Source organism: Alosa pseudoharengus, unplaced genomic scaffold (genome assembly GCF_046254945.1).
Source record: "Alosa pseudoharengus isolate Yale_2024_CS ecotype anadromous, Long Island Sound unplaced genomic scaffold, YU_APseudo_1.1 YU_APseudo_1.1_scf_20, whole genome shotgun sequence".
Classification (NCBI taxonomy): Eukaryota; Metazoa; Chordata; class Actinopteri; order Clupeiformes; family Clupeidae; genus Alosa; species Alosa pseudoharengus.
Window position 1 is genome coordinate 36,871,002 of NW_027468664.1, and position 24,273 is coordinate 36,895,274.

A 24,273-nucleotide genomic window follows, 5' to 3' on the forward strand; every position below is an offset into this window, starting at 1 on the left:
TAATGAACGAAACCCCCAAGAGGTTCTCGTCTAGTAGCCAATGTACGGCAGCTTCCAGGCATGCTTTGTGGGTTTTCTGGCCTTTGAAAAGAAAAAAAAAAAGGGGGAAAAAATACTTTTCATGGGCCACTTCTGAAAATGAGTAGGCGTATGCTGATAACTTCAACATTTGCATGAAGGTAAAGCAGTACTTTGAAGGTCTGTGCGTGGTGTTTAGGCTACCTGTAACTCTGATAGTGACCTGTGTCGCTGGCGGTGGCTAGCTGAAGTCATGGTCCAGACTGGCAGAACACTCATGGTTCTCTTCATATCGTATAAATCTTTCGCCTTTTACTAAAGATTTCCGTGGAAAGGACCGCTATGAGTTGATATGAATTTTTTGATGCCCCACCTTACGGTGAGGTCCCTCGATCTGTGAAAAAGAAGCGCCCTCCCTTTGCTTGTGCGCCGACGTGTACTGCTGATAGCGACGAACGATAGGGAGGAGCTTACACCTCGGCCGCACGGCCTGTTGTTCACGTGTGGTCGAACGTTCTTTGGACAGGTAGATTTCTGAAACTCTGATCAGTTTGGTCCTCGTTCTCTTTTGGAGCTCTCTCTTCAAGTAGCCTATGCCCGTCTGAAATATAGCAACCTCCTCATGTGTGTCTTTATTCCGCGATACAGCTTTTTTTCTGAATGAGTAAGTGGCTCAAGCCTGAAATCATACCGGGAGCTCTTATGCCCGGCTGCTGGAGGTTTATCAGGTCAACTTTGTCGGTGTGCACTTGCTTACGGCCATACCACGCTGAGCACGCCCGATCTCGTCCGATCTCGGAAGCTAAGCAGCGTCGGGCCTGGTTAGTACTTGGATGGGAGACCGCCTGGGAATACCAGGTGCTGTAAGCTTTTCTCTCTCTGCCTGTTAGAGCGCCCCTGCTGGCCGCAGCAGTCAACAGGCACCTTTCGCAAACTCTGATCCATTTTCTCTTCAACATTTTCTTTTCAGCTCTCACTTCATAATAAGTCACACATTTAATCTGTCAAATATATTGCGTTTGACCAAATTGTTGTGATTTCATATGAACACCAGGCTATAGTGAGGATCTACTCTATCCATAGGAACTTTTAAAGCCTTCTACTGAAACATCATTGTCTGCCTCTGAACCGCATTAAACCCAGCATGATAATGAACGAAACCCCCAAGAGGTTCTCGTCTAGTAGCCAATGTACGGCAGCTTCCCAGCATGCTTTGTGGGTTTTCTGGCCTTTGAAAAGAAAAAATAAAGGGGGAAAAAATACTTTTCATGGGCCACTTCTGAAAATGAGTAGGCCGTATGCTGATAACTTCAACATTGGCATGAAGGTAAAGCAGTACTTTGAAGGTCTGTGCGTGGTGTTTAGGCTACCTGTAACTCTGATAGTGACCTGTGTCGCTGGCGGTGGCTAGCTGAAGTCATGGTCCAGACTGGCAGAACACTCATGGTTCTCTTCATATCGTATAAATCTTTCGCCTTTTACTAAAGATTTCTGTGGAAAGGACCACTATGAGTTGATATGAATTTTTTGATGCCCCACCTTACGGTGGGGTCCCTCGATCTGTGAAAAAGAAGCGCCCTCCCTTTGCTTGTGCGCCGACGTGTACTGCTGATAGCGACGAACGATAGGGAGTAGCTTACACCTCGGCCGCACGGCCTGTTGTTCACGTGTGGTCGAACGTTCTTTGGACAGGTAGATTTCTGAAACTCTGATCAGTTTGGTCCTCGTTCTCTTTTGGAGCTCTCTCTTCAAGTAGCCTATGCCCGTCTGAAATATAGCAACCTCCTCATGTGTGTCTTTATTCCGCGATACAGCTTTTTTTCTGAATGAGTAAGTGGCTCAAGCCTGAAATCATACCGGGAGCTCTTATGCCCGGCTGCTGGAGGTTTATCAGGTCAACTTTGTCGGTGTGCACTTGCTTACGGCCATACCACGCTGAGCACGCCCGATCTCGTCCGATCTCGGAAGCTAAGCAGCGTCGGGCCTGGTTAGTACTTGGATGGGAGACCGCCTGGGAATACCAGGTGCTGTAAGCTTTTCTCTCTCTGCCTGTTAGAGCGCCCCTGCTGGCCGCAGCAGTCAACAGGCACCTTTCGCAAACTCTGATCCATTTTCTCTTCAACATTTTCTTTTCAGCTCTCACTTCATAATAAGTCACACATTTAATCTGTCAAATATATTGCGTTTGACCAAATTGTTGTGATTTCATATGAACACCAGGCTATAGTGAGGATCTACTCTATCCATAGGAACTTTTAAAGCCTTCCACTGAAACATCATTGTCTGACTCTGAACCGCATTAAAACCAGCATAATAATGAACGAAACCCCCAAGAGGTTCTCGTCTAGTAGCCAATGTACGGCAGCTTCCCAGCATGCTTTGTGGGTTTTCTGGCCTTTGAAAAGAAAAAATAAAGGGGGAAAAAATACTTTTCATGGGCCACTTCTGAAAATGAGTAGGCCGTATGCTGATAACTTCAAAATTTGCATGAAGGTAAAGCAGTACTTTGAAGGTCTGTGCGTGGTGTTTAGGCTACCTGTAACTCTGATAGTGACCTGTGTCGCTGGCGGTGGCTAGCTGAAGTCATGGTCCAGACTGGCAGAACACTCATGGTTCTCTTCATATCGTATAAATCTTTCGCCTTTTACTAAAGATTTCCGTGGAAAGGACCACTATGAGTTGATATTAATTTTTTGATGCCCCACCTTACGGTGAGGTCCCTCGATCTGTGAAAAAGAAGCGCCCTCCCTTTGCTTGTGCGCCGACGTGTACTGCTGATAGCGACGAACGATAGGGAGGAGCTTACACCTCGGCCGCACGGCCTGTTGTTCACGTGTGGTCGAACGTTCTTTGGACAGGTAGATTTCTGAAACTCTGATCAGTTTGCTCCTCGTTCTCTTTTGGAGCTCTCTCTTCAAGTAGCCTATGCCCGTCTGAAATATAGCAACCTCCTCATGTGTGTCTTTATTCCGCGATACAGCTTTTTTTCTGAATGAGTAAGTGGCTCAAGCCTGAAATCATACCGGGAGCTCTTATGCCCGGCTGCTGGAGGTTTATCAGGTCAACTTTGTCGGTGTGCACTTGCTTACGGCCATACCACGCTGAGCACGCCCGATCTCGTCCGATCTCGGAAGCTAAGCAGCGTCGGGCCTGGTTAGTACTTGGATGGGAGACCGCCTGGGAATACCAGGTGCTGTAAGCTTTTCTCTCTCTGCCTGTTAGAGCGCCCCTGCTGGCCGCAGCAGTCAACAGGCACCTTTCGCAAACTCTGATCCATTTTCTCTTCAACATTTTCTTTTCAGCTCTCACTTCATAATAAGTCACACATTTAATCTGTCAAATATATTGCGTTTGACCAAATTGTTGTGATTTCATATGAACACCAGGCTATAGTGAGGATCTACTCTATCCATAGGAACTTTTAAAGCCTTCTACTGAAACATCATTGTCTGACTCTGAACCGCATTAAACCCAGCATAATAATGAACGAAACCCCCAAGAGGTTCTCGTCTAGTAGCCAATGTACGGCAGCTTCCAGGCATGCTTTGTGGGTTTTCTGGCCTTTGAAAAGAAAAAAAAAAAGGGGGAAAAAATACTTTTCATGGGCCACTTCTGAAAATGAGTAGGCGTATGCTGATAACTTCAACATTTGCATGAAGGTAAAGCAGTACTTTGAAGGTCTGTGCGTGGTGTTTAGGCTACCTGTAACTCTGATAGTGACCTGTGTCGCTGGCGGTGGCTAGCTGAAGTCATGGTCCAGACTGGCAGAACACTCATGGTTCTCTTCATATCGTATAAATCTTTCGCCTTTTACTAAAGATTTCCGTGGAAAGGACCACTATGAGTTGATATGAATTTTTTGATGCCCCACCTTAGGGGTCCCTCGATCTGTGAAAAAGAAGCGCCCTCCCTTTGCTTGTGCGCCGACGTGTACTGCTGATAGCGACGAACGATAGGGAGGAGCTTACACCTCGGCCGCACGGCCTGTTGTTCACGTGTGGTCGAACGTTCTTTGGACAGGTAGATTTCTGAAACTCTGATCAGTTTGGTCCTCGTTCTCTTTTGGAGCTCTCTCTTCAAGTAGCCTATGCCCGTCTGAAATATAGCAACCTCCTCATGTGTGTCTTTATTCCGCGATACAGCTTTTTTTCTGAATGAGTAAGTGGCTCAAGCCTGAAATCATACCGGGAGCTCTTATGCCCGGCTGCTGGAGGTTTATCAGGTCAACTTTGTCGGTGTGCACTTGCTTACGGCCATACCACGCTGAGCACGCCCGATCTCGTCCGATCTCGGAAGCTAAGCAGCGTCGGGCCTGGTTAGTACTTGGATGGGAGACCGCCTGGGAATACCAGGTGCTGTAAGCTTTTCTCTCTCTGCCTGTTAGAGCGCCCCTGCTGGCCGCAGCAGTCAACAGGCACCTTTCGCAAACTCTGATCCATTTTCTCTTCAACATTTTCTTTTCAGCTCTCACTTCATAATAAGTCACACATTTAATCTGTCAAATATATTGCGTTTGACCAAATTGTTGTGATTTCATATGAACACCAGGCTATAGTGAGGATCTACTCTATCCATAGGAACTTTTAAAGCCTTTTACTGAAACATCATTGTCTGACTCTGAACCGCATTAAACCCAGCATAATAATGAACGAAACCCCCAAGAGGTTCTCGTCTAGTAGCCAATGTACGGCAGCTTCCCAGCATGCTTTGTGGGTTTTCTGGCCTTTGAAAAGAAAAAATAAAGGGGGAAAAAATACTTTTCATGGGCCACTTCTGAAAATGAGTAGGCCGTATGCTGATAACTTCAACATTTGCATGAAGGTAAAGCAGTACTTTGAAGGTCTGTGCGTGGTGTTTAGGCTACCTGTAACTCTGATAGTGACCTGTGTCGCTGGCGGTGGCTAGCTGAAGTCATGGTCCAGACTGGCAGAACACTCATGGTTCTCTTCATATCGTATAAATCTTTCGCCTTTTACTAAAGATTTCCGTGGAAAGGACCACTATGAGTTGATATGAATTTTTTGATGCCCCACCTTACGGTGGGGTCCCTCGATCTGTGAAAAAGAAGCGCCCTCCCTTTGCTTGTGCGCCGACGTGTACTGCTGATAGCGACGAACGATAGGGAGGAGCTTACCCCTCGGCCGCACGGCCTGTTGTTCACGTGTGGTCGAACGTTCTTTGGACAGGTAGATTTCTGAAACTCTGATCAGTTTGGTCCTCGTTCTCTTTTGGAGCTCTCTCTTCAAGTAGCCTATGCCCGTCTGAAATATAGCAACCTCCTCATGTGTGTCTTTATTCCGCGATACAGCTTTTTTTCTGAATGAGTAAGTGGCTCAAGCCTGAAATCATACCGGGAGCTCTTATGCCCGGCTGCTGGAGGTTTATCAGGTCAACTTTGTCGGTGTGCACTTGCTTACGGCCATACCACGCTGAGCACGCCCGATCTCGTCCGATCTCGGAAGCTAAGCAGCGTCGGGCCTGGTTAGTACTTGGATGGGAGACCGCCTGGGAATACCAGGAGCTGTAAGCTTTTCTCTCTCTGCCTGTTAGAGCGCCCCTGCTGGCCGCAGCAGTCAACAGGCACCTTTCGCAAACTCTGATCCATTTTCTCTTCAACATTTTCTTTTCAGCTCTCACTTCATAATAAGTCACACATTTAATCTGTCAAATATATTGCGTTTGACCAAATTGTTGTGATTTCATATGAACACCAGGCTATAGTGAGGATCTACTCTATCCATAGGAACTTTTAAAGCCTTCTACTGAAACATCATTGTCTGACTCTGAACCGCATTAAACCCAGCATAATAATGAACGAAACCCCCAAGAGGTTCTCGTCTAGTAGCCAATGTACGGCAGCTTCCAGGCATGCTTTGTGGGTTTTCTGGCCTTTGAAAAGAAAAAAAAAAAGGGGGAAAAAATACTTTTCATGGGCCACTTCTGAAAATGAGTAGGCGTATGCTGATAACTTCAACATTTGCATGAAGGTAAAGCAGTACTTTGAAGGTCTGTGCGTGGTGTTTAGGCTACCTGTAACTCTGATAGTGACCTGTGTCGCTGGCGGTGGCTAGCTGAAGTCATGGTCCAGACTGGCAGAACACTCATGGTTCTCTTCATATCGTATAAATCTTTCGCCTTTTACTAAAGATTTCCGTGGAAAGGACCACTATGAGTTGATATGAATTTTTTGATGCCCCACCTTAGGGGTCCCTCGATCTGTGAAAAAGAAGCGCCCTCCCTTTGCTTGTGCGCCGACGTGTACTGCTGATAGCGACGAACGATAGGGAGGAGCTTACACCTCGGCCGCACGGCCTGTTGTTCACGTGTGGTCGAACGTTCTTTGGACAGGTAGATTTCTGAAACTCTGATCAGTTTGGTCCTCGTTCTCTTTTGGAGCTCTCTCTTCAAGTAGCCTATGCCCGTCTGAAATATAGCAACCTCCTCATGTGTGTCTTTATTCCGCGATACAGCTTTTTTTCTGAATGAGTAAGTGGCTCAAGCCTGAAATCATACCGGGAGCTCTTATGCCCGGCTGCTGGAGGTTTATCAGGTCAACTTTGTCGGTGTGCACTTGCTTACGGCCATACCACGCTGAGCACGCCCGATCTCGTCCGATCTCGGAAGCTAAGCAGCGTCGGGCCTGGTTAGTACTTGGATGGGAGACCGCCTGGGAATACCAGGTGCTGTAAGCTTTTCTCTCTCTGCCTGTTAGAGCGCCCCTGCTGGCCGCAGCAGTCAACAGGCACCTTTCGCAAACTCTGATCCATTTTCTCTTCAACATTTTCTTTTCAGCTCTCACTTCATAATAAGTCACACATTTAATCTGTCAAATATATTGCGTTTGACCAAATTGTTGTGATTTCATATGAACACCAGGCTATAGTGAGGATCTACTCTATCCATAGGAACTTTTAAAGCCTTTTACTGAAACATCATTGTCTGACTCTGAACCGCATTAAACCCAGCATAATAATGAACGAAACCCCCAAGAGGTTCTCGTCTAGTAGCCAATGTACGGCAGCTTCCCAGCATGCTTTGTGGGTTTTCTGGCCTTTGAAAAGAAAAAATAAAGGGGGAAAAAATACATTTCATGGGCCACTTCTGAAAATGAGTAGGCCGTATGCTGATAACTTCAACATTTGCATGAAGGTAAAGCAGTACTTTGAAGGTCTGTGCGTGGTGTTTAGGCTACCTGTAACTCTGATAGTGACCTGTGTCGCTGGCGGTGGCTAGCTGAAGTCATGGTCCAGACTGGCAGAACACTCATGGTTCTCTTCATATCGTATAAATCTTTCGCCTTTTACTAAAGATTTCCGTGGAAAGGACCACTATGAGTTGATATGAATTTTTTGATGCCCCACCTTAGGGGTCCCTCGATCTGTGAAAAAGAAGCGCCCTCCCTTTGCTTGTGCGCCGACGTGTACTGCTGATAGCGACGAACGATAGGGAGGAGCTTACACCTCGGCCGCACGGCCTGTTGTTCACGTGTGGTCGAACGTTCTTTGGACAGGTAGATTTCTGAAACTCTGATCAGTTTGGTCCTCGTTCTCTTTTGGAGCTCTCTCTTCAAGTAGCCTATGCCCGTCTGAAATATAGCAACCTCCTCATGTGTGTTTTTATTCCGCGATACAGCTTTTTTTCTGAATGAGTAAGTGGCTCAAGCCTGAAATCATACCGGGAGCTCTTATGCCCGGCTGCTGGAGGTTTATCAGGTCAACTTTGTCGGTGTGCACTTGCTTACGGCCATACCACGCTGAGCACGCCCGATCTCGTCCGATCTCGGAAGCTAAGCAGCGTCGGGCCTGGTTAGTACTTGGATGGGAGACCGCCTGGGAATACCAGGTGCTGTAAGCTTTTCTCTCTCTGCCTGTTAGAGCGCCCCTGCTGGCCGCAGCAGTCAACAGGCACCTTTCGCAAACTCTGATCCATTTTCTCTTCAACATTTTCTTTTCAGCTCTCACTTCATAATAAGTCACACATTTAATCTGTCAAATATATTGCGTTTGACCAAATTGTTGTGATTTCATATGAACACCAGGCTATAGTGAGGATCTACTCTATCCATAGGAACTTTTAAAGCCTTTTACTGAAACATCATTGTCTGACTCTGAACCGCATTAAACCCAGCATAATAATGAACGAAACCCCCAAGAGGTTCTCGTCTAGTAGCCAATGTACGGCAGCTTCCAGGCATGCTTTGTGGGTTTTCTGGCCTTTGAAAAGAAAAAAAAAAAGGGGGAAAAAATACTTTTCATGGGCCACTTCTGAAAATGAGTAGGCGTATGCTGATAACTTCAACATTTGCATGAAGGTAAAGCAGTACTTTGAAGGTCTGTGCGTGGTGTTTAGGCTACCTGTAACTCTGATAGTGACCTGTGTCGCTGGCGGTGGCTAGCTGAAGTCATGGTCCAGACTGGCAGAACATTCATGGTTCTCTTCATATCGTATAAATCTTTCGCCTTTTACTAAAGATTTCCGTGGAAAGGACCACTATGAGTTGATATGAATTTTTTGATGCCCCACCTTACGGTGAGGTCCCTCGATCTGTGAAAAAGAAGCGCCCTCCCTTTGCTTGTGCGCCGACGTGTACTGCTGATAGCGACGAACGATAGGGAGGAGCTTACACCTCGGCCGCACGGCCTGTTATTCACGTGTGGTCGAACGTTCTTTGGACAGGTAGATTTCTGAAACTCTGATCAGTTTGCTCCTCGTTCTCTTTTGGAGCTCTCTCTTCAAGTAGCCTATGCCCGTCTGAAATATAGCAACCTCCTCATGTGTGTCTTTATTCCGCGATACAGCTTTTTTTCTGAATGAGTAAGTGGCTCAAGCCTGAAATCATACCGGGAGCTCTTATGCCCGGCTGCTGGAGGTTTATCAGGTCAACTTTGTCGGTGTGCACTTGCTTACGGCCATACCACGCTGAGCACGCCCGATCTCGTCCGATCTCGGAAGCTAAGCAGCGTCGGGCCTGGTTAGTACTTGGATGGGAGACCGCCTGGGAATACCAGGTGCTGTAAGCTTTTCTCTCTCTGCCTGTTAGAGCGCCCCTGCTGGCCGCAGCAGTCAACAGGCACCTTTCGCAAACTCTGATCCATTTTCTCTTCAACATTTTCTTTTCAGCTCTCACTTCATAATAAGTCACACATTTAATCTGTCAAATATATTGCGTTTGACCAAATTGTTGTGATTTCATATGAACACCAGGCTATAGTGAGGATCTACTCTATCCATAGGAACTTTTAAAGCCTTCTACTGAAACATCATTGTCTGACTCTGAACCGCATTAAACCCAGCATAATAATGAACGAAACCCCCAAGAGGTTCTCGTCTAGTAGCCAATGTACGGCAGCTTCCAGGCATGCTTTGTGGGTTTTCTGGCCTTTGAAAAGAAAAAAAAAAAGGGGGAAAAAATACTTTTCATGGGCCACTTCTGAAAATGAGTAGGCGTATGCTGATAACTTCAACATTTGCATGAAGGTAAAGCAGTACTTTGAAGGTCTGTGCGTGGTGTTTAGGCTACCTGTAACTCTGATAGTGACCTGTGTCGCTGGCGGTGGCTAGCTGAAGTCATGGTCCAGACTGGCAGAACACTCATGGTTCTCTTCATATCGTATAAATCTTTCGCCTTTTACTAAAGATTTCCGTGGAAAGGACCACTATGAGTTGATATGAATTTTTTGATGCCCCACCTCACGGTGGGGTCCCTCGATCTGTGAAAAAGAAGCGCCCTCCCTTTGCTTGTGCGCCGACGTGTACTGCTGATAGCGACGAACGATAGGGAGGAGCTTACACCTCGGCCGCACGGCCTGTTGTTCACGTGTGGTCGAACGTTCTTTGGACAGGTAGATTTCTGAAACTCTGATCAGTTTGGTCCTCGTTCTCTTTTGGAGCTCTCTCTTCAAGTAGCCTATGCCCGTCTGAAATATAGCAACCTCCTCATGTGTGTCTTTATTCCGCGATACAGCTTTTTTTCTGAATGAGTAAGTGGCTCAAGCCTGAAATCATACCGGGAGCTCTTATGCCCGGCTGCTGGAGGTTTATCAGGTCAACTTTGTCGGTGTGCACTTGCTTACGGCCATACCACGCTGAGCACGCCCGATCTCGTCCGATCTCGGAAGCTAAGCAGCGTCGGGCCTGGTTAGTACTTGGATGGGAGACCGCCTGGGAATACCAGGTGCTGTAAGCTTTTCTCTCTCTGCCTGTTAGAGCGCCCCTGCTGGCCGCAGAGGTCAACAGGCACCTTTCGCAAACTCTGATCCATTTTCTCTTCAACATTTTCTTTTCAGCTCTCACTTCATAATAAGTCACACATTTAATCTGTCAAATATATTGCGTTTGACCAAATTGTTGTGATTTCATATGAACACCAGGCTATAGTGAGGATCTACTCTATCCATAGGAACTTTTAAAGCCTTCTACTGAAACATCATTGTCTGACTCTGAACCGCATTAAACCCAGCATAATAATGAACGAAACCCCCAAGAGGTTCTCGTCTAGTAGCCAATGTACGGCAGCTTCCCAGCATGCTTTGTGGGTTTTCTGGCCTTTGAAAAGAAAAAATAAAGGGGGAAAAAATACTTTTCATGGGCCACTTCTGAAAATGAGTAGGCCGTATGCTGATAACTTCAAAATTTGCATGAAGGTAAAGCAGTACTTTGAAGGTCTGTGCGTGGTGTTTAGGCTACCTGTAACTCTGATAGTGACCTGTGTCGCTGGCGGTGGCTAGCTGAAGTCATGGTCCAGACTGGCAGAACACTCATGGTTCTCTTCATATCGTATAAATCTTTCGCCTTTTACTAAAGATTTCCGTGGAAAGGACCACTATGAGTTGATATGAATTTTTTGATGCCCCACCTTACGGTGAGGTCCCTCGATCTGTGAAAAAGAAGCGCCCTCCCTTTGCTTGTGCGCCGACGTGTACTGCTGATAGCGACGAACGATAGGGAGGAGCTTACACCTCGGCCGCACGGCCTGTTGTTCACGTGTGGTCGAACGTTCTTTGGACAGGTAGATTTCTGAAACTCTGATCAGTTTGGTCCTCGTTCTCTTTTGGAGCTCTCTCTTCAAGTAGCCTATGCCCGTCTGAAATATAGCAACCTCCTCATGTGTGTCTTTATTCCGCGATACAGCTTTTTTTCTGAATGAGTAAGTGGCTCAAGCCTGAAATCATACCGGGAGCTCTTATGCCCGGCTGCTGGAGGTTTATCAGGTCAACTTTGTCGGTGTGCACTTGCTTACGGCCATACCACGCTGAGCACGCCCGATCTCGTCCGATCTCGGAAGCTAAGCAGCGTCGGGCCTGGTTAGTACTTGGATGGGAGACCGCCTGGGAATACCAGGTGCTGTAAGCTTTTCTCTCTCTGCCTGTTAGAGCGCCCCTGCTGGCCGCAGCAGTCAACAGGCACCTTTCGCAAACTCTGATCCATTTTCTCTTCAACATTTTCTTTTCAGCTCTCACTTCATAATAAGTCACACATTTAATCTGTCAAATATATTGCGTTTGACCAAATTGTTGTGATTTCATATGAACACCAGGCTATAGTGAGGATCTACTCTATCCATAGGAACTTTTAAAGCCTTCTACTGAAACATCATTGTCTGACACTGAACCGCATTAAACCCAGCATAATAATGAACGAAACCCCCAAGAGGTTCTCGTCTAGTAGCCAATGTACGGCAGCTTCCAGGCATGCTTTGTGGGTTTTCTGGCCTTTGAAAAGAAAAAAAAAAAGGGGGAAAAAATACTTTTCATGGGCCACTTCTGAAAATGAGTAGGCGTATGCTGATAACTTCAACATTTGCATGAAGGTAAAGCAGTACTTTGAAGGTCTGTGCGTGGTGTTTAGGCTACCTGTAACTCTGATAGTGACCTGTGTCGCTGGCGGTGGCTAGCTGAAGTCATGGTCCAGACTGGCAGAACACTCATGGTTCTCTTCATATCGTATAAATCTTTCGCCTTTTACTAAAGATTTCCGTGGAAAGGACCGCTATGAGTTGATATGAATTTTTTGATGCCCCACCTTACGGTGAGGTCCCTCGATCTGTGAAAAAGAAGCGCCCTCCCTTTGCTTGTGCGCCGACGTGTACTGCTGATAGCGACGAACGATAGGGAGGAGCTTACACCTCGGCCGCACGGCCTGTTGTTCACGTGTGGTCGAACGTTCTTTGGACAGGTAGATTTCTGAAACTCTGATCAGTTTGGTCCTCGTTCTCTTTTGGAGCTCTCTCTTCAAGTAGCCTATGCCCGTCTGAAATATAGCAACCTCCTCATGTGTGTCTTTATTCCGCGATACAGCTTTTTTTCTGAATGAGTAAGTGGCTCAAGCCTGAAATCATACCGGGAGCTCTTATGCCCGGCTGCTGGAGGTTTATCAGGTCAACTTTGTCGGTGTGCACTTGCTTACGGCCATACCACGCTGAGCACGCCCGATCTCGTCCGATCTCGGAAGCTAAGCAGCGTCGGGCCTGGTTAGTACTTGGATGGGAGACCGCCTGGGAATACCAGGTGCTGTAAGCTTTTCTCTCTCTGCCTGTTAGAGCGCCCCTGCTGGCCGCAGCAGTCAACAGGCACCTTTCGCAAACTCTGATCCATTTTCTCTTCAACATTTTCTTTTCAGCTCTCACTTCATAATAAGTCACACATTTAATCTGTCAAATATATTGCGTTTGACCAAATTGTTGTGATTTCATATGAACACCAGGCTATAGTGAGGATCTACTCTATCCATAGGAACTTTTAAAGCCTTTTACTGAAACATCATTGTCTGACTCTGAACCGCATTAAACCCAGCATAATAATGAACGAAACCCCCAAGAGGTTCTCGTCTAGTAGCCAATGTACGGCAGCTTCCCAGCATGCTTTGTGGGTTTTCTGGCCTTTGAAAAGAAAAAATAAAGGGGGAAAAAATACTTTTCATGGGCCACTTCTGAAAATGAGTAGGCCGTATGCTGATAACTTCAACATTTGCATGAAGGTAAAGCAGTACTTTGAAGGTCTGTGCGTGGTGTTTAGGCTACCTGTAACTCTGATAGTGACCTGTGTCGCTGGCGGTGGCTAGCTGAAGTCATGGTCCAGACTGGCAGAACACTCATGGTTCTCTTCATATCGTATAAATCTTTCGCCTTTTACTAAAGATTTCCGTGGAAAGGACCGCTATGAGTTGATATGAATTTTTTGATGCCCCACCTTACGGTGAGGTCCCTCGATCTGTGAAAAAGAAGCGCCCTCCCTTTGCTTGTGCGCCGACGTGTACTGCTGATAGCGACGAACGATAGGGAGGAGCTTACACCTCGGCCGCACGGCCTGTTGTTCACGTGTGGTCGAACGTTCTTTGGACAGGTAGATTTCTGAAACTCTGATCAGTTTGGTCCTCGTTCTCTTTTGGAGCTCTCTCTTCAAGTAGCCTATGCCCGTCTGAAATATAGCAACCTCCTCATGTGTGTCTTTATTCCGCGATACAGCTTTTTTTCTGAATGAGTAAGTGGCTCAAGCCCGAAATCATACCGGGAGCTCTTATGCCCGGCTGCTGGAGGTTTATCAGGTCAACTTTGTCGGTGTGCACTTGCTTACGGCCATACCACGCTGAGCACGCCCGATCTCGTCCGATCTCGGAAGCTAAGCAGCGTCGGGCCTGGTTAGTACTTGGATGGGAGACCGCCTGGGAATACCAGGTGCTGTAAGCTTTTCTCTCTCTGCCTGTTAGAGCGCCCCTGCTGGCCGCAGCAGTCAACAGGCACCTTTCGCAAACTCTGATCCATTTTCTCTTCAACATTTTCTTTTCAGCTCTCACTTCATAATAAGTCACACATTTAATCTGTCAAATATATTGCGTTTGACCAAATTGTTGTGATTTCATATGAACACCAGGCTATAGTGAGGATCTACTCTATCCATAGGAACTTTTAAAGCCTTCTACTGAAACATCATTGTCTGACTCTGAACCGCATTAAACCCAGCATAATAATGAACGAAACCCCCAAGAGGTTCTCGTCTAGTAGCCAATGTACGGCAGCTTCCAGGCATGCTTTGTGGGTTTTCTGGCCTTTGAAAAGAAAAAAAAAAAGGGGGAAAAAATACTTTTCATGGGCCACTTCTGAAAATGAGTAGGCGTATGCTGATAACTTCAACATTTGCATGAAGGTAAAGCAGTACTTTGAAGGTCTGTGCGTGGTGTTTAGGCTACCTGTAACTCTGATAGTGACCTGTGTCGCTGGCGGTGGCTAGCTGAAGTCATGGTCCAGACTGGCAGAACACTCATGGTTCTCTTCATATCGTATAAATCTTTCGCCTTTTACTAAAGATTTCCGTGGAAAGGACCATTATGAGTTGATATGAATTTTTTGATGCCCCACCTTACGGTGAGCTCCCTCGATCTGTGAAAAAGAAGCGCCCTCCCTTTGCTTGTGCGCCGACGTGTACTGCTGATAGCGACGAACGATAGGGAGGAGCTTACACCTCGGCCGCACGGCCTGTTGTTCACGTGTGGTCGAACGTTCTTTGGACAGGTAGATTTCTGAAACTCTGATCAGTTTGGTCCTCGTTCTCTTTTGGAGCTCTCTCTTCAAGTAGCCTATGCCCGTCTGAAATATAGCAACCTCCTCATGTGTGTCTTTATTCCGCGATACAGCTTTTTTTCTGAATGAGTAAGTGGCTCAAGCCTGAAATCATACCGGGAGCTCTTATGCCCGGCTGCTGGAGGTTTATCAGGTCAACTTTGTCGGTGTGCACTTGCTTACGGCCATACCACGCTGAGCACGCCCGATCTCGTCCGATCTCGGAAGCTAAGCAGCGTCGGGCCTGGTTAGTACTTGGATGGGAGACCGCCTGGGAATACCAGGTGCTGTAAGCTTTTCTCTCTCTGCCTGTTAGAGCGCCCCTGCTGGCCGCAGCAGTCAACAGGCACCTTTCGCGAACTCTGATCCATTTTCTCTTCAACATTTTCTTTTCAGCTCTCACTTCATAATAAGTCACACATTTAATCTGTCAAATATATTGCGTTTGACCAAATTGTTGTGATTTCATATGAACACCAGGCTATAGTGAGGATCTACTCTATCCATAGGAACTTTTAAAGCCTTTTACTGAAACATCATTGTCTGACTCTGAACCGCATTAAACCCAGCATAATAATGAACGAAACCCCCAAGAGGTTCTCGTCTAGTAGCCAATGTACGGCAGCTTCCCAGCATGCTTTGTGGGTTTTCTGGCCTTTGAAAAGAAAAAATAAAGGGGGAAAAAATACTTTTCATGGGCCACTTCTGAAAATGAGTAGGCCGTATGCTGATAACTTCAACATTTGCATGAAGGTAAAGCAGTACTTTGAAGGTCTGTGCGTGGTGTTTAGGCTACCTGTAACTCTGATAGTGACCTGTGTCGCTGGCGGTGGCTAGCTGAAGTCATGGTCCAGACTGGCAGAACACTCATGGTTCTCTTCATATCGTATAAATCTTTCGCCTTTTACTAAAGATTTCCGTGGAAAGGACCGCTATGAGTTGATATGAATTTTTTGATGCCCCACCTTACGGTGAGGTCCCTTGATCTGTGAAAAAGAAGCGCCCTCCCTTTGCTTGTGCGCCGACGTGTACTGCTGATAGCGACGAACGATAGGGAGGAGCTTACACCTCGGCCGCACGGCCTGTTGTTCACGTGTGGTCGAACGTTCTTTGGACAGGTAGATTTCTGAAACTCTGATCAGTTTGGTCCTCGTTCTCTTTTGGAGCTCTCTCTTCAAGTAGCCTATGCCCGTCTGAAATATAGCAACCTCCTCATGTGTGTCTTTATTCCGCGATACAGCTTTTTTTCTGAATGAGTAAGTGGCTCAAGCCTGAAATCATACCGGGAGCTCTTATGCCCGGCTGCTGGAGGTTTATCAGGTCAACTTTGTCGGTGTGCACTTGCTTACGGCCATACCACGCTGAGCACGCCCGATCTCGTCCGATCTCGGAAGCTAAGCAGCGTCGGGCCTGGTTAGTACTTGGATGGGAGACCGCCTGGGAATACCAGGTGCTGTAAGCTTTTCTCTCTCTGCCTGTTAGAGCGCCCCTGCTGGCCGCAGCAGTCAACAGGCACCTTTCGCAAACTCTGATCCATTTTCTCTTCAACATTTTCTTTTCAGCTCTCACTTCATAATAAGTCACACATTTAATCTGTCAAATATATTGCGTTTGACCAAATTGTTGTGATTTCATATGAACACCAGGCTATAGTGAGGATCTACTCTATCCATAGGAACTTTTAAAGCCTTCTACTGAAACATCATTGTCTGACACTGAACCGCATTAAACCCAGCATAATAATGAACGAAACCCCCAAGAGGTTCTCGTCTAGTAGCCAATGTACGGCAGCTTCCAGGCATGCTTTGTGGGTTTTCTGGCCTTTGAAAAGAAAAAAAAAAAGGGGGAAAAAATACTTTTCATGGGCCACTTCTGAAAATGAGTAGGCGTATGCTGATAACTTCAACATTTGCATGAAGGTAAAGCAGTACTTTGAAGGTCTGTGCGTGGTGTTTAGGCTACCTGTAACTCTGATAGTGACCTGTGTCGCTGGCGGTGGCTAGCTGAAGTCATGGTCCAGACTGGCAGAACACTCATGGTTCTCTTCATATCGTATAAATCTTTCGCCTTTTACTAAAGATTTCCGTGGAAAGGACCGCTATGAGTTGATATGAATTTTTTGATGCCCCACCTTACGGTGAGGTCCCTCGATCTGTGAAAAAGAAGCGCCCTCCCTTTGCTTGTGCGCCGACGTGTACTGCTGATAGCGACGAACGATAGGGAGGAGCTTACACCTCGGCCGCACGGCCTGTTGTTCACGTGTGGTCGAACGTTCTTTGGACAGGTAGATTTCTGAAACTCTGATCAGTTTGGTCCTCGTTCTCTTTTGGAGCTCTCTCTTCAAGTAGCCTATGCCCGTCTGAAATATAGCAACCTCCTCATGTGTGTCTTTATTCCGCGATACAGCTTTTTTTCTGAATGAGTAAGTGGCTCAAGCCTGAAATCATACCGGGAGCTCTTATGCCCGGCTGCTGGAGGTTTATCAGGTCAACTTTGTCGGTGTGCACTTGCTTACGGCCATACCACGCTGAGCACGCCCGATCTCGTCCGATCTCGGAAGCTAAGCAGCGTCGGGCCTGGTTAGTACTTGGATGGGAGACCGCCTGGGAATACCAGGTGCTGTAAGCTTTTCTCTCTCTGCCTGTTAGAGCGCCCCTGCTGGCCGCAGCAGTCAACAGGCACCTTTCGCAAACTCTGATCCATTTTCTCTTCAACATTTTCTTTTCAGCTCTCACTTCATAATAAGTCACACATTTAATCTGTCAAATATATTGCGTTTGACCAAATTGTTGTGATTTCATATGAACACCAGGCTATAGTGAGGATCTACTCTATCCATAGGAACTTTTAAAGCCTTTTACTGAAACATCATTGTCTGACTCTGAACCGCATTAAACCCAGCATAATAATGAACGAAACCCCCAAGAGGTTCTCGTCTAGTAGCCAATGTACGGCAGCTTCCAGGCATGCTTTGTGGGTTTTCTGGCCTTTGAAAAGAAAAAAAAAAAGGGGGAAAAAATACTTTTCATGGGCCACTTCTGAAAATGAGTAGGCGTATGCTGATAACTTCAACATTTGCATGAAGGTAAAGCAGTACTTTGAAGGTCTGTGCGTGGTGTTTAGGCTACCTGTAACTCTGATAGTGACCTGTGTCGCTGGCGGTGGCTAGCTGAAGTCATGGTCCAGACTGGCAGAACATTCATGGTTCTCTTCATATCGTATAAATCTTTCGCCTTTTACTAAAGATTTCCGTGGAAAGGACCACTATGAGTTGATATGAATTTTTTGATGCCCCACCTTACGGTGAGGTCCCTCGATCTGTGAAAAAGAAGCGCCCTCCCTTTGCTTGTGCGCCGACGTGTACTGCTGATAGCGACGAACGATAGGGAGGAGCTTACACCTCGGCCGCACGGCCTGTTATTCACGTGTGGTCGAACGTTCTTTGGACAGGTAGATTTCTGAAACTCTGATCAGTTTGCTCCTCGTTCTCTTTTGGAGCTCTCTCTTCAAGTAGCCTATGCCCGTCTGAAATATAGCAACCTCCTCATGTGTGTCTTTATTCCGCGATACAGCTTTTTTTCTGAATGAGTAAGTGGCTCAAGCCTGAAATCATACCGGGAGCTCTTATGCCCGGCTGCTGGAGGTTTATCAGGTCAACTTTGTCGGTGTGCACTTGCTTACGGCCATACCACGCTGAGCACGCCCGATCTCGTCCGATCTCGGAAGCTAAGCAGCGTCGGGCCTGGTTAGTACTTGGATGGGAGACCGCCTGGGAATACCAGGTGCTGTAAGCTTTTCTCTCTCTGCCTGTTAGAGCGCCCCTGCTGGCCGCAGCAGTCAACAGGCACCTTTCGCAAACTCTGATCCATTTTCTCTTCAACATTTTCTTTTCAGCTCTCACTTCATAATAAGTCACACATTTAATCTGTCAAATATATTGCGTTTGACCAAATTGTTGTGATTTCATATGAACACCAGGCTATAGTGAGGATCTACTCTATCCATAGGAACTTTTAAAGCCTTCTACTGAAACATCATTGTCTGACTCTGAACCGCATTAAACCCAGCATAATAATGAACGAAACCCCCAAGAGGTTCTCGTCTAGTAGCCAATGTACGGCAGCTTCCAGGCATGCTTTGTGGGTTTTCTGGCCTTTGAAAAGAAAAAAAAAAAGGGGGAAAAAATACTTTTCATGGGCCACTTCTGAAAATGAGTAGGCGTATGCTGATAACTTCAACATTTGCATGAAGGTAAAGCAGTACTTTGAAGGTCTGTGCGTGGTGTTTAGGCTACCTGTAACTCTGATAGTGACCTGTGTCGCTGGCGGTGGCTAGCTGAAGTCATGGTCCAGACTGGCAGAACACTCATGGTTCTCTTCATATCGTATAAATCTTTCGCCTTTTACTAAAGATTTCCGTGGAAAGGACCACTATGAGTTGATATGAATTTTTTGATGCCCCACCTCACGGTGGGGTCCCTCGATCTGTGAAAAAGAAGCGCCCTCCCTTTGCTTGTGCGCCGACGTGTACTGCTGATAGCGACGAACGATAGGGAGGAGCTTACACCTCGGCCGCACGGCCTGTTGTTCACGTGTGGTCGAACGTTCTTTGGACAGGTAGATTTCTGAAACTCTGATCAGTTTGGTCCTCGTTCTCTTTTGGAGCTCTCTCTTCAAGTAGCCTATGCCCGTCTGAAATATAGCAACCTCCTCATGTGTGTCTTTATTCCGCGATACAGCTTTTTTTCTGAATGAGTAAGTGGCTCAAGCCTGAAATCATACCGGGAGCTCTTATGCCCGGCTGCTGGAGGTTTATCAGGTCAACTTTGTCGGTGTGCACTTGCTTACGGCCATACCACGCTGAGCACGCCCGATCTCGTCCGATCTCGGAAGCTAAGCAGCGTCGGGCCTGGTTAGTACTTGGATGGGAGACCGCCTGGGAATACCAGGTGCTGTAAGCTTTTCTCTCTCTGCCTGTTAGAGCGCCCCTGCTGGCCGCAGAGGTCAACAGGCACCTTTCGCAAACTCTGATCCATTTTCTCTTCAACATTTTCTTTTCAGCTCTCACTTCATAATAAGTCACACATTTAATCTGTCAAATATATTGCGTTTGACCAAATTGTTGTGATTTCATATGAACACCAGGCTATAGTGAGGATCTACTCTATCCATAGGAACTTTTAAAGCCTTCTACTGAAACATCATTGTCTGACTCTGAACCGCATTAAACCCAGCATAATAATGAACGAAACCCCCAAGAGGTTCTCGTCTAGTAGCCAATGTACGGCAGCTTCCCAGCATGCTTTGTGGGTTTTCTGGCCTTTGAAAAGAAAAAATAAAGGGGGAAAAAATACTTTTCATGGGCCACTTCTGAAAATGAGTAGGCCGTATGCTGATAACTTCAAAATTTGCATGAAGGTAAAGCAGTACTTTGAAGGTCTGTGCGTGGTGTTTAGGCTACCTGTAACTCTGATAGTGACCTGTGTCGCTGGCGGTGGCTAGCTGAAGTCATGGTCCAGACTGGCAGAACACTCATGGTTCTCTTCATATCGTATAAATCTTTCGCCTTTTACTAAAGATTTCCGTGGAAAGGACCACTATGAGTTGATATGAATTTTTTGATGCCCCACCTTACGGTGAGGTCCCTCGATCTGTGAAAAAGAAGCGCCCTCCCTTTGCTTGTGCGCCGACGTGTACTGCTGATAGTGACGAACGATAGGGAGGAGCTTACACCTCGGCCGCACGGCCTGTTGTTCACGTGTGGTCGAACGTTCTTTGGACAGGTAGATTTCTGAAACTCTGATCAGTTTGGTCCTCGTTCTCTTTTGGAGCTCTCTCTTCAAGTAGCCTATGCCCGTCTGAAATATAGCAACCTCCTCATGTGTGTCTTTATTCCGCGATACAGCTTTTTTTCTGAATGAGTAAGTGGCTCAAGCCTGAAATCATACCGGGAGCTCTTATGCCCGGCTGCTGGAGGTTTATCAGGTCAACTTTGTCGGTGTGCACTTGCTTACGGCCATACCACGCTGAGCACGCCCGATCTCGTCCGATCTCGGAAGCTAAGCAGCGTCGGGCCTGGTTAGTACTTGGATGGGAGACCGCCTGGGAATACCAGGTGCTGTAAGCTTTTCTCTCTCTGCCTGTTAGAGCGCCCCTGCTGGCCGCAGCAGTCAACAGGCACCTTTCGCAAACTCTGATCCATTTTCTCTTCAACATTTTCTTTTCAGCTCTCACTTCATAATAAGTCACACATTTAATCTGTCAAATATATTGCGTTTGACCAAATTGTTGTGATTTCATATGAACACCAGGCTATAGTGAGGATCTACTCTATCCATAGGAACTTTTAAAGCCTTCTACTGAAACATCATTGTCTGACACTGAACCGCATTAAACCCAGCATAATAATGAACGAAACCCCCAAGAGGTTCTCGTCTAGTAGCCAATGTACGGCAGCTTCCAGGCATGCTTTGTGGGTTTTCTGGCCTTTGAAAAGAAAAAAAAAAAGGGGGAAAAAATACTTTTCATGGGCCACTTCTGAAAATGAGTAGGCGTATGCTGATAACTTCAACATTTGCATGAAGGTAAAGCAGTACTTTGAAGGTCTGTGCGTGGTGTTTAGGCTACCTGTAACTCTGATAGTGACCTGTGTCGCTGGCGGTGGCTAGCTGAAGTCATGGTCCAGACTGGCAGAACACTCATGGTTCTCTTCATATCGTATAAATCTTTCGCCTTTTACTAAAGATTTCCGTGGAAAGGACCGCTATGAGTTGATATGAATTTTTTGATGCCCCACCTTACGGTGAGGTCCCTCGATCTGTGAAAAAGAAGCGCCCTCCCTTTGCTTGTGCGCCGACGTGTACTGCTGATAGCGACGAACGATAGGGAGGAGCTTACACCTCGGCCGCACGGCCTGTTGTTCACGTGTGGTCGAACGTTCTTTGGACAGGTAGATTTCTGAAACTCTGATCAGTTTGGTCCTCGTTCTCTTTTGGAGCTCTCTCTTCAAGTAGCCTATGCCCGTCTGAAATATAGCAACCTCCTCATGTGTGTCTTTATTCCGCGATACAGCTTTTTTTCTGAATGAGTAAGTGGCTCAAGCCTGAAATCATACCGGGAGCTCTTATGCCCGGCTGCTGGAGGTTTATCAGGTCAACTTTGTCGGTGTGCACTTGCTTACGGCCATACCACGCTGAGCACGCCCGATCTCGTCCGATCTCGGAAGCTAAGCAGCGTCGGGCCTGGTTAGTACTTGGATGGGAGACCGCCTGGGAATACCAGGTGCTGTAAGCTTTTCTCTCTCTGCCTGTTAGAGCGCCCCTGCTGGCCGCAGCAGTCAACAGGCACCTTTCGCAAACTCTGATCCATTTTCTCTTCAACATTTTCTTTTCAGCTCTCACTTCATAATAAGTCACACATTTAATCTGTCAAATATATTGCGTTTGACCAAATTGTTGTGATTTCATATGAACACCAGGCTATAGTGAGGATCTACTCTATCCATAGGAACTTTTAAAGCCTTTTACTGAAACATCATTGTCTGACTCTGAACCGCATTAAACCCAGCATAATAATGAACGAAACCCCCAAGAGGTTCTCGTCTAGTAGCCAATGTACGGCAGCTTCCCAGCATGCTTTGTGGGTTTTCTGGCCTTTGAAAAGAAAAAATAAAGGGGGAAAAAATACTTTTCATGGGCCACTTCTGAAAATGAGTAGGCCGTATGCTGATAACTTCAACATTTGCATGAAGGTAAAGCAGTACTTTGAAGGTCTGTGCGTGGTGTTTAGGCTACCTGTAACTCTGATAGTGACCTGTGTCGCTGGCGGTGGCTAGCTGAAGTCATGGTCCAGACTGGCAGAACACTCATGGTTCTCTTCATATCGTATAAATCTTTCGCCTTTTACTAAAGATTTCCGTGGAAAGGACCGCTATGAGTTGATATGAATTTTTTGATGCCCCACCTTACGGTGAGGTCCCTCGATCTGTGAAAAAGAAGCGCCCTCCCTTTGCTTGTGCGCCGACGTGTACTGCTGATAGCGACGAACGATAGGGAGGAGCTTACACCTCGGCCGCACGGCCTGTTGTTCACGTGTGGTCGAACGTTCTTTGGACAGGTAGATTTCTGAAACTCTGATCAGTTTGGTCCTCGTTCTCTTTTGGAGCTCTCTCTTCAAGTAGCCTATGCCCGTCTGAAATATAGCAACCTCCTCATGTGTGTCTTTATTCCGCGATACAGCTTTTTTTCTGAATGAGTAAGTGGCTCAAGCCCGAAATCATACCGGGAGCTCTTATGCCCGGCTGCTGGAGGTTTATCAGGTCAACTTTGTCGGTGTGCACTTGCTTACGGCCATACCACGCTGAGCACGCCCGATCTCGTCCGATCTCGGAAGCTAAGCAGCGTCGGGCCTGGTTAGTACTTGGATGGGAGACCGCCTGGGAATACCAGGTGCTGTAAGCTTTTCTCTCTCTGCCTGTTAGAGCGCCCCTGCTGGCCGCAGCAGTCAACAGGCACCTTTCGCAAACTCTGATCCATTTTCTCTTCAACATTTTCTTTTCAGCTCTCACTTCATAATAAGTCACACATTTAATCTGTCAAATATATTGCGTTTGACCAAATTGTTGTGATTTCATATGAACACCAGGCTATAGTGAGGATCTACTCTATCCATAGGAACTTTTAAAGCCTTCTACTGAAACATCATTGTCTGACTCTGAACCGCATTAAACCCAGCATAATAATGAACGAAACCCCCAAGAGGTTCTCGTCTAGTAGCCAATGTACGGCAGCTTCCAGGCATGCTTTGTGGGTTTTCTGGCCTTTGAAAAGAAAAAAAAAAAGGGGGAAAAAATACTTTTCATGGGCCACTTCTGAAAATGAGTAGGCGTATGCTGATAACTTCAACATTTGCATGAAGGTAAAGCAGTACTTTGAAGGTCTGTGCGTGGTGTTTAGGCTACCTGTAACTCTGATAGTGACCTGTGTCGCTGGCGGTGGCTAGCTGAAGTCATGGTCCAGACTGGCAGAACACTCATGGTTCTCTTCATATCGTATAAATCTTTCGCCTTTTACTAAAGATTTCCGTGGAAAGGACCATTATGAGTTGATATGAATTTTTTGATGCCCCACCTTACGGTGAGCTCCCTCGATCTGTGAAAAAGAAGCGCCCTCCCTTTGCTTGTGCGCCGACGTGTACTGCTGATAGCGACGAACGATAGGGAGGAGCTTACACCTCGGCCGCACGGCCTGTTGTTCACGTGTGGTCGAACGTTCTTTGGACAGGTAGATTTCTGAAACTCTGATCAGTTTGGTCCTCGTTCTCTTTTGGAGCTCTCTCTTCAAGTAGCCTATGCCCGTCTGAAATATAGCAACCTCCTCATGTGTGTCTTTATTCCGCGATACAGCTTTTTTTCTGAATGAGTAAGTGGCTCAAGCCTGAAATCATACCGGGAGCTCTTATGCCCGGCTGCTGGAGGTTTATCAGGTCAACTTTGTCGGTGTGCACTTGCTTACGGCCATACCACGCTGAGCACGCCCGATCTCGTCCGATCTCGGAAGCTAAGCAGCGTCGGGCCTGGTTAGTACTTGGATGGGAGACCGCCTGGGAATACCAGGTGCTGTAAGCTTTTCTCTCTCTGCCTGTTAGAGCGCCCCTGCTGGCCGCAGCAGTCAACAGGCACCTTTCGCGAACTCTGATCCATTT

The 24,273-nt window shown here is 46.8% G+C and overlaps 42 non-coding genes across 42 annotated transcripts; all 42 read left to right on the forward strand.

Annotated features, from left to right (window-relative positions):
* The first annotated feature begins 289 nt into the window (after positions 1–289).
* LOC143137335 (U5 spliceosomal RNA) lies at positions 290–404 on the forward strand. Its single transcript, XR_012989899.1, has one exon. It is a non-coding gene; the product is annotated as a U5 spliceosomal RNA (small nuclear RNA).
* Positions 405–769: 365 nt separating this feature from the next.
* Positions 770–888, forward strand: LOC143136908 (5S ribosomal RNA). The gene has a single exon (XR_012989504.1). It is a non-coding gene; the product is annotated as a 5S ribosomal RNA (ribosomal RNA).
* A 567-nt stretch (positions 889–1,455) lies between these two features.
* On the forward strand, positions 1,456–1,570 carry LOC143137330 (U5 spliceosomal RNA). Its single transcript, XR_012989893.1, has one exon. It is a non-coding gene; the product is annotated as a U5 spliceosomal RNA (small nuclear RNA).
* A 365-nt stretch (positions 1,571–1,935) lies between these two features.
* LOC143136909 (5S ribosomal RNA) lies at positions 1,936–2,054 on the forward strand. The gene has a single exon (XR_012989505.1). It is a non-coding gene; the product is annotated as a 5S ribosomal RNA (ribosomal RNA).
* Positions 2,055–2,621: 567 nt separating this feature from the next.
* LOC143137268 (U5 spliceosomal RNA) lies at positions 2,622–2,736 on the forward strand. Its single transcript, XR_012989835.1, has one exon. It is a non-coding gene; the product is annotated as a U5 spliceosomal RNA (small nuclear RNA).
* Positions 2,737–3,101: 365 nt separating this feature from the next.
* LOC143136910 (5S ribosomal RNA) lies at positions 3,102–3,220 on the forward strand. Its single transcript, XR_012989506.1, has one exon. It is a non-coding gene; the product is annotated as a 5S ribosomal RNA (ribosomal RNA).
* A 567-nt stretch (positions 3,221–3,787) lies between these two features.
* On the forward strand, positions 3,788–3,899 carry LOC143137281 (U5 spliceosomal RNA). Its single transcript, XR_012989846.1, has one exon. It is a non-coding gene; the product is annotated as a U5 spliceosomal RNA (small nuclear RNA).
* A 364-nt stretch (positions 3,900–4,263) lies between these two features.
* On the forward strand, positions 4,264–4,382 carry LOC143136911 (5S ribosomal RNA). The gene has a single exon (XR_012989507.1). It is a non-coding gene; the product is annotated as a 5S ribosomal RNA (ribosomal RNA).
* Positions 4,383–4,949: 567 nt separating this feature from the next.
* LOC143137229 (U5 spliceosomal RNA) lies at positions 4,950–5,064 on the forward strand. The gene has a single exon (XR_012989798.1). It is a non-coding gene; the product is annotated as a U5 spliceosomal RNA (small nuclear RNA).
* A 365-nt stretch (positions 5,065–5,429) lies between these two features.
* LOC143136969 (5S ribosomal RNA) lies at positions 5,430–5,548 on the forward strand. The gene has a single exon (XR_012989562.1). It is a non-coding gene; the product is annotated as a 5S ribosomal RNA (ribosomal RNA).
* Positions 5,549–6,115: 567 nt separating this feature from the next.
* On the forward strand, positions 6,116–6,227 carry LOC143137282 (U5 spliceosomal RNA). Its single transcript, XR_012989847.1, has one exon. It is a non-coding gene; the product is annotated as a U5 spliceosomal RNA (small nuclear RNA).
* Positions 6,228–6,591: 364 nt separating this feature from the next.
* On the forward strand, positions 6,592–6,710 carry LOC143136912 (5S ribosomal RNA). The gene has a single exon (XR_012989508.1). It is a non-coding gene; the product is annotated as a 5S ribosomal RNA (ribosomal RNA).
* A 567-nt stretch (positions 6,711–7,277) lies between these two features.
* On the forward strand, positions 7,278–7,389 carry LOC143137283 (U5 spliceosomal RNA). The gene has a single exon (XR_012989848.1). It is a non-coding gene; the product is annotated as a U5 spliceosomal RNA (small nuclear RNA).
* Positions 7,390–7,753: 364 nt separating this feature from the next.
* On the forward strand, positions 7,754–7,872 carry LOC143136915 (5S ribosomal RNA). The gene has a single exon (XR_012989510.1). It is a non-coding gene; the product is annotated as a 5S ribosomal RNA (ribosomal RNA).
* A 567-nt stretch (positions 7,873–8,439) lies between these two features.
* LOC143137367 (U5 spliceosomal RNA) lies at positions 8,440–8,554 on the forward strand. Its single transcript, XR_012989929.1, has one exon. It is a non-coding gene; the product is annotated as a U5 spliceosomal RNA (small nuclear RNA).
* Positions 8,555–8,919: 365 nt separating this feature from the next.
* On the forward strand, positions 8,920–9,038 carry LOC143136916 (5S ribosomal RNA). Its single transcript, XR_012989511.1, has one exon. It is a non-coding gene; the product is annotated as a 5S ribosomal RNA (ribosomal RNA).
* Positions 9,039–9,605: 567 nt separating this feature from the next.
* Positions 9,606–9,720, forward strand: LOC143137258 (U5 spliceosomal RNA). The gene has a single exon (XR_012989825.1). It is a non-coding gene; the product is annotated as a U5 spliceosomal RNA (small nuclear RNA).
* Positions 9,721–10,085: 365 nt separating this feature from the next.
* LOC143136917 (5S ribosomal RNA) lies at positions 10,086–10,204 on the forward strand. The gene has a single exon (XR_012989512.1). It is a non-coding gene; the product is annotated as a 5S ribosomal RNA (ribosomal RNA).
* A 567-nt stretch (positions 10,205–10,771) lies between these two features.
* LOC143137317 (U5 spliceosomal RNA) lies at positions 10,772–10,886 on the forward strand. Its single transcript, XR_012989881.1, has one exon. It is a non-coding gene; the product is annotated as a U5 spliceosomal RNA (small nuclear RNA).
* Positions 10,887–11,251: 365 nt separating this feature from the next.
* Positions 11,252–11,370, forward strand: LOC143136918 (5S ribosomal RNA). The gene has a single exon (XR_012989513.1). It is a non-coding gene; the product is annotated as a 5S ribosomal RNA (ribosomal RNA).
* A 567-nt stretch (positions 11,371–11,937) lies between these two features.
* LOC143137336 (U5 spliceosomal RNA) lies at positions 11,938–12,052 on the forward strand. The gene has a single exon (XR_012989900.1). It is a non-coding gene; the product is annotated as a U5 spliceosomal RNA (small nuclear RNA).
* A 365-nt stretch (positions 12,053–12,417) lies between these two features.
* On the forward strand, positions 12,418–12,536 carry LOC143136919 (5S ribosomal RNA). The gene has a single exon (XR_012989514.1). It is a non-coding gene; the product is annotated as a 5S ribosomal RNA (ribosomal RNA).
* A 567-nt stretch (positions 12,537–13,103) lies between these two features.
* Positions 13,104–13,218, forward strand: LOC143137337 (U5 spliceosomal RNA). Its single transcript, XR_012989901.1, has one exon. It is a non-coding gene; the product is annotated as a U5 spliceosomal RNA (small nuclear RNA).
* Positions 13,219–13,583: 365 nt separating this feature from the next.
* LOC143136920 (5S ribosomal RNA) lies at positions 13,584–13,702 on the forward strand. The gene has a single exon (XR_012989515.1). It is a non-coding gene; the product is annotated as a 5S ribosomal RNA (ribosomal RNA).
* A 567-nt stretch (positions 13,703–14,269) lies between these two features.
* Positions 14,270–14,384, forward strand: LOC143137358 (U5 spliceosomal RNA). Its single transcript, XR_012989921.1, has one exon. It is a non-coding gene; the product is annotated as a U5 spliceosomal RNA (small nuclear RNA).
* Positions 14,385–14,749: 365 nt separating this feature from the next.
* On the forward strand, positions 14,750–14,868 carry LOC143136921 (5S ribosomal RNA). The gene has a single exon (XR_012989516.1). It is a non-coding gene; the product is annotated as a 5S ribosomal RNA (ribosomal RNA).
* Positions 14,869–15,435: 567 nt separating this feature from the next.
* LOC143137339 (U5 spliceosomal RNA) lies at positions 15,436–15,550 on the forward strand. The gene has a single exon (XR_012989903.1). It is a non-coding gene; the product is annotated as a U5 spliceosomal RNA (small nuclear RNA).
* A 365-nt stretch (positions 15,551–15,915) lies between these two features.
* On the forward strand, positions 15,916–16,034 carry LOC143136922 (5S ribosomal RNA). Its single transcript, XR_012989517.1, has one exon. It is a non-coding gene; the product is annotated as a 5S ribosomal RNA (ribosomal RNA).
* A 567-nt stretch (positions 16,035–16,601) lies between these two features.
* Positions 16,602–16,716, forward strand: LOC143137340 (U5 spliceosomal RNA). The gene has a single exon (XR_012989904.1). It is a non-coding gene; the product is annotated as a U5 spliceosomal RNA (small nuclear RNA).
* Positions 16,717–17,081: 365 nt separating this feature from the next.
* On the forward strand, positions 17,082–17,200 carry LOC143136923 (5S ribosomal RNA). The gene has a single exon (XR_012989518.1). It is a non-coding gene; the product is annotated as a 5S ribosomal RNA (ribosomal RNA).
* A 567-nt stretch (positions 17,201–17,767) lies between these two features.
* On the forward strand, positions 17,768–17,882 carry LOC143137368 (U5 spliceosomal RNA). Its single transcript, XR_012989930.1, has one exon. It is a non-coding gene; the product is annotated as a U5 spliceosomal RNA (small nuclear RNA).
* A 365-nt stretch (positions 17,883–18,247) lies between these two features.
* On the forward strand, positions 18,248–18,366 carry LOC143136924 (5S ribosomal RNA). The gene has a single exon (XR_012989519.1). It is a non-coding gene; the product is annotated as a 5S ribosomal RNA (ribosomal RNA).
* Positions 18,367–18,933: 567 nt separating this feature from the next.
* On the forward strand, positions 18,934–19,048 carry LOC143137259 (U5 spliceosomal RNA). Its single transcript, XR_012989826.1, has one exon. It is a non-coding gene; the product is annotated as a U5 spliceosomal RNA (small nuclear RNA).
* Positions 19,049–19,413: 365 nt separating this feature from the next.
* On the forward strand, positions 19,414–19,532 carry LOC143136926 (5S ribosomal RNA). The gene has a single exon (XR_012989521.1). It is a non-coding gene; the product is annotated as a 5S ribosomal RNA (ribosomal RNA).
* A 567-nt stretch (positions 19,533–20,099) lies between these two features.
* On the forward strand, positions 20,100–20,214 carry LOC143137318 (U5 spliceosomal RNA). The gene has a single exon (XR_012989882.1). It is a non-coding gene; the product is annotated as a U5 spliceosomal RNA (small nuclear RNA).
* A 365-nt stretch (positions 20,215–20,579) lies between these two features.
* Positions 20,580–20,698, forward strand: LOC143136927 (5S ribosomal RNA). Its single transcript, XR_012989522.1, has one exon. It is a non-coding gene; the product is annotated as a 5S ribosomal RNA (ribosomal RNA).
* Positions 20,699–21,265: 567 nt separating this feature from the next.
* Positions 21,266–21,380, forward strand: LOC143137341 (U5 spliceosomal RNA). The gene has a single exon (XR_012989905.1). It is a non-coding gene; the product is annotated as a U5 spliceosomal RNA (small nuclear RNA).
* A 365-nt stretch (positions 21,381–21,745) lies between these two features.
* Positions 21,746–21,864, forward strand: LOC143136928 (5S ribosomal RNA). The gene has a single exon (XR_012989523.1). It is a non-coding gene; the product is annotated as a 5S ribosomal RNA (ribosomal RNA).
* A 567-nt stretch (positions 21,865–22,431) lies between these two features.
* On the forward strand, positions 22,432–22,546 carry LOC143137342 (U5 spliceosomal RNA). Its single transcript, XR_012989906.1, has one exon. It is a non-coding gene; the product is annotated as a U5 spliceosomal RNA (small nuclear RNA).
* Positions 22,547–22,911: 365 nt separating this feature from the next.
* Positions 22,912–23,030, forward strand: LOC143136929 (5S ribosomal RNA). Its single transcript, XR_012989524.1, has one exon. It is a non-coding gene; the product is annotated as a 5S ribosomal RNA (ribosomal RNA).
* A 567-nt stretch (positions 23,031–23,597) lies between these two features.
* LOC143137359 (U5 spliceosomal RNA) lies at positions 23,598–23,712 on the forward strand. The gene has a single exon (XR_012989922.1). It is a non-coding gene; the product is annotated as a U5 spliceosomal RNA (small nuclear RNA).
* A 365-nt stretch (positions 23,713–24,077) lies between these two features.
* Positions 24,078–24,196, forward strand: LOC143136931 (5S ribosomal RNA). Its single transcript, XR_012989525.1, has one exon. It is a non-coding gene; the product is annotated as a 5S ribosomal RNA (ribosomal RNA).
* Positions 24,197–24,273: the final 77 nt, after the last annotated feature.